The following is an 11,077-nucleotide window of genomic DNA, read 5'->3' on the forward strand; positions in this document are numbered from 1 at the left end:
GGTCAATGATGTGAATTCTATTAATGGGTTTCACCCTATCCATTCAGTCAGCATATACTATTCAACCAGAAGACCACCACGCCAAGCTCTGCTTTCTTTAGAGAACCCAACTCGCTTCCACAATCATCGGCACTGAGAGTCTAGGCCGCCCAGCTTCCCCTATGTAACTCTCTGTTTGCAGAAACAGAAAGCCGAGAGCCAAGAGTGAAGTCTTTCTTTGCTAGGACTGAGTGGAATGGGCTAGTTGGGCACATCAGTTTTCAAGGGTTTGAGAACAGGCATGACTGTGTGTGTGTGTGTGTGTGTGTGTGTGTGTGTGTGTGTGTGTGTGTTGGGGGGAGGGCTGGTAGGTTTGCAGTCTGAAGGCTAGAGGTCAAGTCTGTGATTTTTTTTCGATTTAATTAATAAGCTATATTCTGAGGCTGCAAGGAAACAAACTACTCTTCATGCCTTATGGGCCTCAAAGGATCCATGTAGGAAAAACATTAGTTAAATGCTAAGTCTGGCAGTACAGTAATGTGCAAGTGTCTCGAGACATAAGCCTTGTGGCTAGACCCAAGTGGATCAATTACAGCCCTGTCACTCACTGTGTGACCTTGATAAATTGCTTAGCCTCTCTGAGCCTTGGTTTTCCCATCTAGGAAAGAGAGTGAAGTAACCCATCTACCGGCACTCATGAATACAGAGTAGATGAGATATCATCAGTATAGTGTGTGTGGCTCAGCAAATGGAGACAGTGGTCCTGTCAGCATCGGACTGGCTGGGCAAAGCCTTCAGCATCTCTAGGTGTCTGGGAGCTTGAGATGCCCTCACTTCACACCCAGGCGGTGAAGGGCACTGTGCTGGGTGAAACTGTGGTTGTTGAGCAAATGTAGGTATCACTCTCAGGATGGTTGGCCAATCCTAATTAGGGTGGGGCAGACCCAGAGACAGCGAGGTCTGTCAAAGTCCAGTGAGTCACTGTGGGTCCAGGCCAAGCTAGTCTCCCCATTCCCTGTCCCTCTTACCCACTGCCCTTCTGTCTTCCTCACAGTCTGCCTCCTCTGCAGCCCCACTGCCTTCTGGACCCACTGCAGAGGTGGGGCTCTGGGCCTGGGCTCCAGCTCTTTGTCTGCCAGTGAAGCCCTTGAGCAGGGAGTGGGCCTTGCCCTGGGCCTGAGAAAGAAGTCAGGCTTGCTTGGAATGCAATTGCAAAAGAGGTTACAAGAGAAGGCTGAAATCAAGTGATGTCGAGAGGTTTTGTTATTTTTGAAAAAATGACTCAGTCTGAGAAACCCTAACTGCCTCCCAGAAGGTTCACCTCCTGTGAGTGTAACTCTGCCCACTGCAGGGAGAGAGACTGCTCCTGCTTGGAGCTGCAGTCCCAGGAGGAGGGCTGGAGGAGACTGGGAGGAGGGTGGGAGGAGAGTGGGAGGAGGGTGGGAGGAGGGGCAGGTTGATGGGAGGAAAGCTAGAAGGTGACTGTGTCACTTTGGGTGGGGGTGTGTTTCATTCTTGAGTCTTTTCCTCTAAATCAGCCTGTTCAAGACACCACACCCATCTGTTTGGAAGCTGCAGGTTCTCTGACTTGAACTGAGTTTGTGTGTGTGTGTGTGTGTGTGTGTGTGTGTGTGTGTGTGTATGTATGTGTCTGTGTGTGTCTGTAGGTGTATGTGTGTCTCTGTGTCTGTCTATATGTATCTGTCTCTTTGTGTGTGTCTGTTTATGTGTCTATGTGTACGTGTGTTGTGGCTATGTGTGTGAGTGTATGTATTCCCACTTCATATGCAAAGGAAATGGGCTCACAGAAAGCTTAAGCTATTTCCTCAAGATGGGGTTGGGGACAGAAGAGAAGGTGCCAGAGGAGGGAAGGGAGGGGAGAGAAGAAGACGGGAGGGCTCACTTGTCTTGACACACACCAAGGGCAGAGTTCCATTCTGCACCTGTGAGTGTCCTCATTGTCATGGAATGTTAAGGAGCGAAGTGTTAGGTGGGGGCTGGGCTTTTGTTCCACAACTAGCCTTACCTATCTGGGTGACCTTGGGGACACAAGTTCTATTGCCACACTTGAATTCCCTATCTGTAAAAGTGTGGTGAGGTGTGCATAATTGACACAGAGCTTTGAAAACATAGTAGGCATCATTAGAACATACTGGAAAACTTGTTATAGGGCAGAGTAGTGACACCTGCCTTTGAAGTTCACATTCACAGGTGTAGGGAGGCATCTGGGAACCTGCATTTCGGACCATTCTAATTTGTTCAGGACGCTCACTTTGAGGGGCCTGGACTGGGATTATCTCTAACATTCAGTGACTCTGTGTTTAAAGGGCTTCTGGACACCAAGTCCTTTGCCGGATGATCAGCACACAGACAGATGCATCAGATATAGCATCCTTCTTCTGTGCCTAGCAGTGAGGGTGTGGACATAGTCAGAAGCTGAGGCAGCCCGTGTGGGCTTCAAGGAGCAGGCACTGGGGGGGACCTTTGAGTCTCAGCTGGCTCTGATTTGCAGGCGGCTGGAAGGAGACTTCTGGGGTGAGGGCAATCGTGGGGTGCTTCAGACATGGCCTTCAGGGAGAGCTTCACAAAATACTCCTTGCATGAGCTCTGGCTTCAGTGCAGCTAAGGGACAAGTCTAGCGCTGCTCTCTAAAGCCATTGAGGCCAACCAGTGGGTCCTAGAACACTGGAGAGGGTGGTTCCTGGTGGCCTGCATCCCGGGACCACAGTCATGCAATATAGCTTACACCTATACCTATATCATATCGATTATTATGTATGTACACATAAATGTACATGCACACAATTTTTATTATGTAGAGTGTATATTTTCAAAGTCTCTTATGTGCTACTGTTTGTATATGGTCCCCAGGTAGGTTCTTGAAGAACATCCTCAGCTATTCATGAACTTCAGCAGTGGTGTGAAATTTGGGCTAGCACACATCTATGCTCCTGGGGATGTAGAGCAAGGCTTCTCATTTTAGTTCATACTGTAAAAACACTTTTTCAACTCACTTTTTCAGTGAATGTGAGATAAATTTCATACAGCCTGAGACAGCGCTGTTGCCTGTGAAATCAGCGTGAACGCATCCAGTCTATTAAGTAAGATGCTGCTCACAAAAACACATAAAATAAGGATGCGTTTGGACGGTTGATGAAATGATACGAGCAGAAGCTATGAAAAGCCTAACCCTCTGTTTCCCCTCGGAGCAATGGTTTAATAACTAAAATATCCATGGCAGTTCTATGGAACAAAACTACCATGAGAAATAGTTGACGGCACTTGTACTTTTCAATGTGTGTCCTTGGATGCTCATAACTGCGTGGATATGTATATTGATGGGTCTTCTCTCTAAGCTGGCATGGAGTGTATAACAAGCATGCTTAGCTGGTTAACTCACACTTTCAAGAGATGAGTGAACCTCCCAGCACAGGGAATCGTGAGAAGCTTTCCTAGTTCTCATTAGTCACAGAGCAAGCCTCACTCTCAGTTCAGCCATCCCTCTGCTGCCTATGTTTGAGCAAATGCCCTGAACTTTTCCTTGGCTGATGCGGACACACTTGACTTTAAAACCCTCACAAACCCTGTTTAAATACAAGCTTACAACCTGCAGAGATGGATGCCACGCTGTGTCCCCTTGTGGCATCACAAGACTCACGAGAAACTTTAAATCAGAGAGGGTGGCTCCCCTCTGCCATATCTGTGATGCAGTTGACCATTTCTTGCATTTGATGGGTGAGTTTGGCTTTTGTGGTAGAGGTGGCGATGGTACACTGTTCAGTGGGTCTTCTTCGGGACCCCTTTGTGAGAACACCAGAACTGAGGTCCCGTAATGGCTCTGGGTGAGGACGTGAGGAAGTCTGGGGCTGAGCCTTGGCCTCTGCAGGCTGAGGCAAGAGGCAAGCTCTGCTCTTTGCATCTGTGTTCTGGTTAGCCTTCTCCCTGAGGTCATGCCAAGCCTCTCCAGTGCATTTCTGAGAAATGTACCAGGAGCCAGAAAGCCCCCTCAGAATTTCACTGGGTTAGGGAGGGAGAAATAACCTCTTAGGTTACCAGGGCGATGACCATACAGAGCCCAAGAGAGTGGCTTCTTTGACCTTGCTGGGGACAGGTGGTTCTGGAGGGGAGCATCTGGGTGTTCTCTGGCTTCTGTCGCTGAGGGCAGACTCCTAACAGGCCTTGGTTGGTCAGTGGAGCGAGAGGGAGCACTGAGGCTGAAGAAACCAGAGGTTGGCAGTCATCCCACATAAACACGCTCTGTCGCTATGAATTATTTCCACGGTCTGTGGACGCTGGGCAGAATCTTCGACAGGCTCATTAATAAGAACCCAGAGGGTCTTGCTCTGGTGGCCCAGATTCCTTGGGGTTGGGGGTGCATGGAAGAGTGGGTGGGACATTTCCTTTTCCTCAGAGTCCCTCCCTCCCCCCACAGATTAGAAATTTGGTGTGCTTTCCTTCCCCAGGAGCATTTTTAGAGCGCTGCAGTCTCCTTGGGAAGAGGCTCTTGAAGGCTGTGTTTCACACATGGTCTCAGTGTCCTGACAGAGCAGATCCGTTTCCCAAGCTTCTCCATGGATACCCTGTCTTCTGCCCCCGACCTCTGTATCACATGCCTTCTCTGTTTGAACTCTTTGTTAGCATCCTTGAAAAAAAAAAAGTCATGTGTCATGCTCTCTGCAGTTTCCACTCCCCAGGGAAGGCTTGGGGCTTATTCCTTGCGCTACCATGGCTCTGTGTAGTAACTTGTGACCTGCAACCTAGCCATTCCCCAAGAGAGCTTGCGTTTCTTCAAACGCAATGCAAGGATCATGGCAATTCATTCCTTAAAAGCTTTGTGTTGGGACAAATACAACCCCAGCCTCACGCAGGCCTGGGGCTGGTGAGTCACATGACAGAAGCCAGCTCTTTATGATTTTTAAAAATATACTGTGGTTCTCATTTTCACACCATTGAAACTACTTGTTGTCTAGGACCCACTCTCTTGAGACTGGCTCATTGGAGTAGAGGACCCTGTCCTTCTGTCTGGCTCTGCCATCCTGGGTAAGTCTCCTTCACAGACTCAGTTTCCCCATCTGCTGATGGTGGTACTCAGCTCTCTACAGAGATCAAGTGATCACAACCAAAGAACACTTGGGATGTGAATGTGAGGAATGGTGTACAATGGTCTTTTGCCTTAATTTTCTAGCGTTTGAGTCTTCTTTACCCTGGATGGCTCTGTGCATCCTTCTTAGCAGCAGGATCTCTGGCCTGAAGGCCAGCCAAGCCTCCAGGACCTCTCATCTGTTGAACACTGAGCAGGCAGCCATGTGCCCAGAGGTGCTCAGTATATGAAGAGTAAACTGCACGGTAAAAGCCATGCATTTACAGAGCATGGTCATGCCACAGAAGCTGGATATGGAAAGATGGCAGCTCTATATGCATATGTAAGGTCAAAGCCCACAAAAGGCCTAGCAAAGGGCAGGGTGATCGTAATGCAGCCGCTGCATTATTCATTCAGAAAGGCAACCGTTGCTCTCTGGCTTTGGGAGACGAGGGGGAGAGTAAACAGACATGGGTCCTTGAAGGGACACAGTTGAACAGCTTAGGGACTGACCTGACTGGGGCAACAGGGAATAAAAGAAAGCAGGCACAAAGGCACAGGCGCAGGAAAGCTGGGACCAGGTGGGTCATGTGCTCTGATAGAACTCAGCAGTTCATTTCATACACCCGTACTAAGGAGCTGGGTTGGCTGTCCACAGCTGAACAAGTGTGTAGTATGCAGCTGAAGGAGGAGGGCAGACTTAACTAGTCTTGGTGGGGGTCTCTATGGGGAGCAGTCTCGGGCTGTGAACACACGGGAGGAGGAAGCTGCCCTGGACATTTTCTGCCAGTATCCAATATCCATGCACCAGGGAAAGGCTTTCTAATTCCCGTGAGTCTGAGGCATTGGTGGCATTGACGTGACCACTTTCGTGGCCCTTTTCCTGTCACCAACAAACATTCACTCAGGACTTTATTCACTCCCCGCAGTACCAGGCATATACGAGCAGAAGCATCCTGTCACAGAGTGACGTCATCTTTCTGGAGTCATCTCCTCTTCCCTCGTCGTCCCACTCATTCCTCTCCTGTGCTGACCACATTCTGGGGAAGGCCTGGAAGAAATGGAAGCCATCCTTCACGAGTCCCCCACCAGGTGCTTGGCACGGTGCTCTGCATCTGATGTGAAGTTCGCACTAAGTCCGGGACTGTAATTCTCCTTTTGCTGACAGTGAAAGAGTCCTCAGGAAAGCAGGGTGCCTTTGCGCAAGGCCAACCAGCAAGAAACAGGACCTGGATGACAGAGCCAGCTGCCTCCCCATATGAGGGCACTGGGAGAAGCGGGGTAGGCAAGGAAGGAAGCGGAGTCATTCACTGCCTCAGGCAACAAGCAATAGATTTCCCTAGATCCCGTCTGCTAGGCACTTAGATGCTTGGAAGCTGAGGCTGCAGAAACTGGCTTCTTTCTGACTCAGAGGTGCCATCTTCAGGCCAGCGGAAGTGTTGCAAACAGGAACAAGCACCTGCCCCTCTGCTCTCCACTAGACAGGCACCACCAGATGCTGGCTGGGGAAGGGACCTTCCATCTTAAAATATTCCAGAGTGAGGCAGAGGGATGGACTAGCTCAGAGTTACAGAGTTAGAGATGGCAGAACAGGAGCTGCACCCCTATGACCCCGTCAGTGACCCCTCACTTTCCAGACTCTCTTTCATCATCTTTCATCATGCATCCTCACTTTCTTCCCACTCTCCTCTTCCTCTTTCTTCTTCCCCTTCTTCCTCCCCTCCATCCGACAGCTGTTATTGAGCACTTTGTAGGTTTTGGGCATAGTCTCCCGCCTGGGATAGGAAGTCTGGGTGCGGGAAAGTCTGCTCTCAGGGATCGTTGTTGAATTGATTAGTTGACATCGTAACTTTCCAACTATAGCTGAGATGCATAGAGCAAGTCTTACCACATTTCAGGCCCTCCATAGAGGCTTCGTCTCACTGACTTCTCACAGAATAGAAGATTCAGCCGTGGGGCAGTTTGGGAGCATGCTCAGTAGGACCCAGTAAGTTGTGGAGCCGTGACTCAAAACCCAGATCCTTTCTACCTCAGAACCAGAGATGTCAACTGCAGTGTTGTATGTCTTCTCTAAAGGATAACCCAGGAAGCAGGCATGTTCTCATAACATTTTGTTCTCTACAATATTTGCTTGTTCTGGGTCTGAGCGAGGTGAAGGCCATCTTCTCCAGTTCCTTGCTTCTGAATTCTGAGGATTTTTATTGAGGTATTGTTAGGTCCTGGTTACTGAGCAAGGTATCAGGCACAGGGAAGGGACTGACTCAGAGAGAATCATGACGTGTAGATGGCAGTGTTACAGAATCAATTAGCAATCATGTCTTTGTAGAAGCACTCCACATCACTGGGAAGGATCCAGTTACATTGTCTGGTAGAAGTGGCCCTCCTCTCCCAGTTGTGTAGTGAATTACCTGAGTGACCAGACATACAGTCCCTGACTCAAGTCTCCTAGAAACACAGGCCAAATTCAAAGAGCTGAGAGACAAAATGGTCACATGAGCCTTTACAGGGCAGCTGAGGGGCCTGGGAATCCTAAGATAAAGACGGGTTTCTGGTCCCCTCAACAGGGGCCATCATCAAGTTTTGAGGAAATGAGCCTCTGTGTTCTGATACCATTTTAGTTTCCATTTCTTCATTAGCTACAAGCTTGCATTTCTCTTAAGTTCACAGGAATCCTGCCTTTGTTCTTCCTTTTTATGGGGAAGGTCTAGCTTCTCCTATGTGTGTGGATGTGCTCATGAGCACGCACGATTGGCTCCTGAAAGTAGAACTCACCAGCTTATAGGTGTCATATCCGAAGCCAGAAGATGAAGTGTGACCATCAGAAGCCACTTAAGGAATTTCTCCACCAAAGCTACAGTGACATCCTTAGACAAGGAAGCCCCATCATGTGCACGTGTCTTAGGCAGAGGGCAGTGCAGCACAGAGATGCGCTTTAACACTTCTCCTCCCTGCCTTTGCTCTGGATAGCATATCTTCACTTCCCAAGAACAGTGTGTGTGTGTCTGTATATGAACATGTACACAGATTTTATGTGCTTAGTGCAAACACACATACCTCAGAGGAATGGATTTCCTAACAGTTCTGCCAGGGCTACAACGGGGGAGGGGACTCTCTAATGCCCTCGAAATTTCCAAGATTCTTTTCTCTTTCAAAAATAACAACTCTTTTAAGATTTCATTTTTCTCTGCCCTGAATAGAACGACAACGTAACAAAAATTGTAACATCGAAGGGAGACAACCTTGGACCCAAGTCTCTGTCCTCCCAGGAAAGGACCGATCAGCCAGTTTTGGGGCTTTATATAAATGATAAGAGGGCCACGGACACATGGTCCACACGGGTTTCGTCACTATGTGAATAAGTCTTGTGAAGACATACCTACCATCCCTCGAGGTGGTTCTAGAAGGGGAGGCCGAGGTGGCCGAGACCCTGGCTTTACATTATAGAAGGGAAGGTGCTTGCTATTGTAAATGTTGGGGTGAGGGGCACCTCGGGCGGCGGCAGCAGAGATGGGAGCAAAGTTCTACCTGTTGGCTCTAGGAGAAATCTCACCAGGCCCGCACTTTCTTCTTGACTCAGAGTTCTCAGAGCCACACCATGGCTTTTAATAGGTTTTGCTGACCACTAGGAACCATCAGCTGAGACAACCTTGTTTCTGCGGGGATTCTTCAGTGAGTGATTCCAGGTCTTAGGTGCTCTGGTCTTGCCTCCTGCTTGGTGCTGTCCTGGGTTGCTCACCGCTTTCTGCCCTCCCTTCCCTCTCATTTTTGTACTTGAATTTCCCCCTGGTTCCCAGTACTCCGTGGTTTCTGTTGACTTGGCTGGACTTTGCCTGATGCATTAGAACTTTTATTGGTTTTACCTTATAACAGCCTGCAGTAAAGATGATGATGATAGTGTTGGTGATTTCCATCCCTTCCTTGGTCTATAACCTCACATATTACAAAGCTTTCGCCCTGGTTCTGTAATTTGAGTTTCGTAATAACAGTGTGATGTAAGAAAGGCACTTATTATTAATTCCACTTTACAGAACGGGAAATGACTTCACTCTGTTCACACAGCTGCTGGGTCTGGAGTCTGGAACCAGATCCTCTGTAGACTTTCCTCACCCGAGTTAACCCTTTATTTCCCATCACCATCCTGACTGCCCCATTGGGAAAGAGTCTTAACGCTCTTGTGTCTTTATGGTGTTTTCCTGAACATAGGGGACAAACCACAGGTCAAGGGAGTCTTAATTTTTTTTTTAATTCCTGGGTAATACATGTGATAATACTTGGTGGTTTAGAGTGGTACCATTGGTAGCAAATTCAAATGTCTAATCAGAAAATATTAATCAACTGAAAGTCCATTATGTTGTGTACCACTTTTTCCTTATCTATCCGTCCAGGCTGGTTCCACTTCTTTGTTGTTGCACAGGGTGGCAATAAATATGGATATGAAAGTGTCTCTGTGGTATGTTGTCTTAAGTCTTTTGGGTATATACCCAAGAGTGGTAGAGCTGGGTTACATGGTAGTTCCTCTTTTAGTTTGTCGAGAAATCTTTACTTGGTTCCATAGGGGCTGAACACTTTAATTGCTACCAGCAACAAGGAAAAGCTCCCCTCTCTCCATATGCTGCCAGCTTTTGCTGTCACCTGTTCCTTGATAATATCCATTCTGACCAGGGTGACAGGAACTCTTAAAGCGGTCTTAATCTTCATCCACCTGAAAGCTAAATATATTGAACCCCTTTTCCAAGTATTTATAGGTTCTTTGTATTTCTCCTTTTGAGAATGAAGTTCATTAGTGCCTTTGTTGACTGAATGATACAGCTTTGCATGCGTGCAATGGTTGCCTTCTTTATTTATTTTTATTCTAGACAGTAATGCCTGGTCTGATGAACAGCTGTGAACGGTTTCTGTCCCCCATTCTATAGCTGTCTCTTCACTCTGGTGATTGTTTCCTTTGCTGTGGAGAATCTTGTAAATTTCACGTCATCAAACTTATCAACTCTTAACCAGCAAATATTTGAGAAAAATTTTCTTACGTGAAAATAAACAGGAATCCCAATGTAAATATCACTCAATTTCTAAGGTAATGAGATACAACTTCAAAACAATTATATGGTTGTTGGCAGTTTAGTAGAGTTGTCCTTGGGGTCAGACCCTTCATCTACTTACTAGTAGACTGAGAAGGGCATGAGATCATATTACTTGCTGGTGATGGTGCTGTTACAGGACAGGCTGAAGCACAGTGGTTAGAGTTCAAACAACCTCAATGTGGGAGACATATTTTAGGCCTCCATGATTTTTTTATTGTGTTCTTTTTTTTTAAATTACATATTTATTTCATTTACATTTCCAATGTTATCCCAAAAGTCCCCTCCACGCTCCCCCACCCACTCCCCCACCCACCCACTCCCACTTCTTGGCCCTGTCGTTCCCCTGTACTGAGGCATATAAAGTTTGCACGACTGACCAATGGGCCTCTCTTTCCACTGATGGCTGACTAGGCCATCTTCTGATACATATGCAGCTAGAGACCCGGACTCCGGGGGTACTGGTTAGTTCATATTGTTGTTCCACCTATAGGGTTGCAGATCCCTTTAGTTCCTTGGGTACTTTCTCTAGCTCCTCCATTGGGGGCCCTGTGATCCATCCAATAGCTGACTGTGAGCATCCACTTCTGTGTTTGCTAGGCCCTGGCATAGCCTCACAAGAGACAGCCATATCTGGGTCCTTTCAGCAAAATCTTGCTAGTGTATGCAATGGTTTTTAAGCTCCTGGGGTTCATGCCATTGTAATATTCCCCCTTTTGGTTGTTCCTAATCTGACTTGTTCCTAATCCACAAAAAACATGCCAAAGGCCACAGTGTCTTTTAGGTAATTATATTATGGTGTATTAGACCTTGCCTCAGCAGAGCCTCTTAAGGGATGGATAAAGCAAGCAGCCATATTGGGAAATGTAGCCCCAGGAACTTCAGGGGGCACACGTACTACAAGGACAACCTTTAACAACAGCCAACAAAAAGCCAGGACCCT

General features: G+C 47.6%; 1 long non-coding RNA gene across 1 annotated transcript; it reads left to right on the forward strand.

Annotated features, from left to right (window-relative positions):
• The first annotated feature begins 1,244 nt into the window (after positions 1 to 1,244).
• Positions 1,245 to 9,433, forward strand: Gm36819. Its single transcript, XR_384128.2, has 3 exons — positions 1,245 to 1,305; positions 4,950 to 5,019; positions 5,989 to 9,433. It is a non-coding gene; the product is annotated as a predicted gene, 36819 (long non-coding RNA).
• Positions 9,434 to 11,077: the final 1,644 nt, after the last annotated feature.

This window comes from Mus musculus, chromosome 15, assembly GCF_000001635.26.
Source record: "Mus musculus strain C57BL/6J chromosome 15, GRCm38.p6 C57BL/6J".
Taxonomy (NCBI): domain Eukaryota; kingdom Metazoa; phylum Chordata; class Mammalia; order Rodentia; family Muridae; genus Mus; species Mus musculus.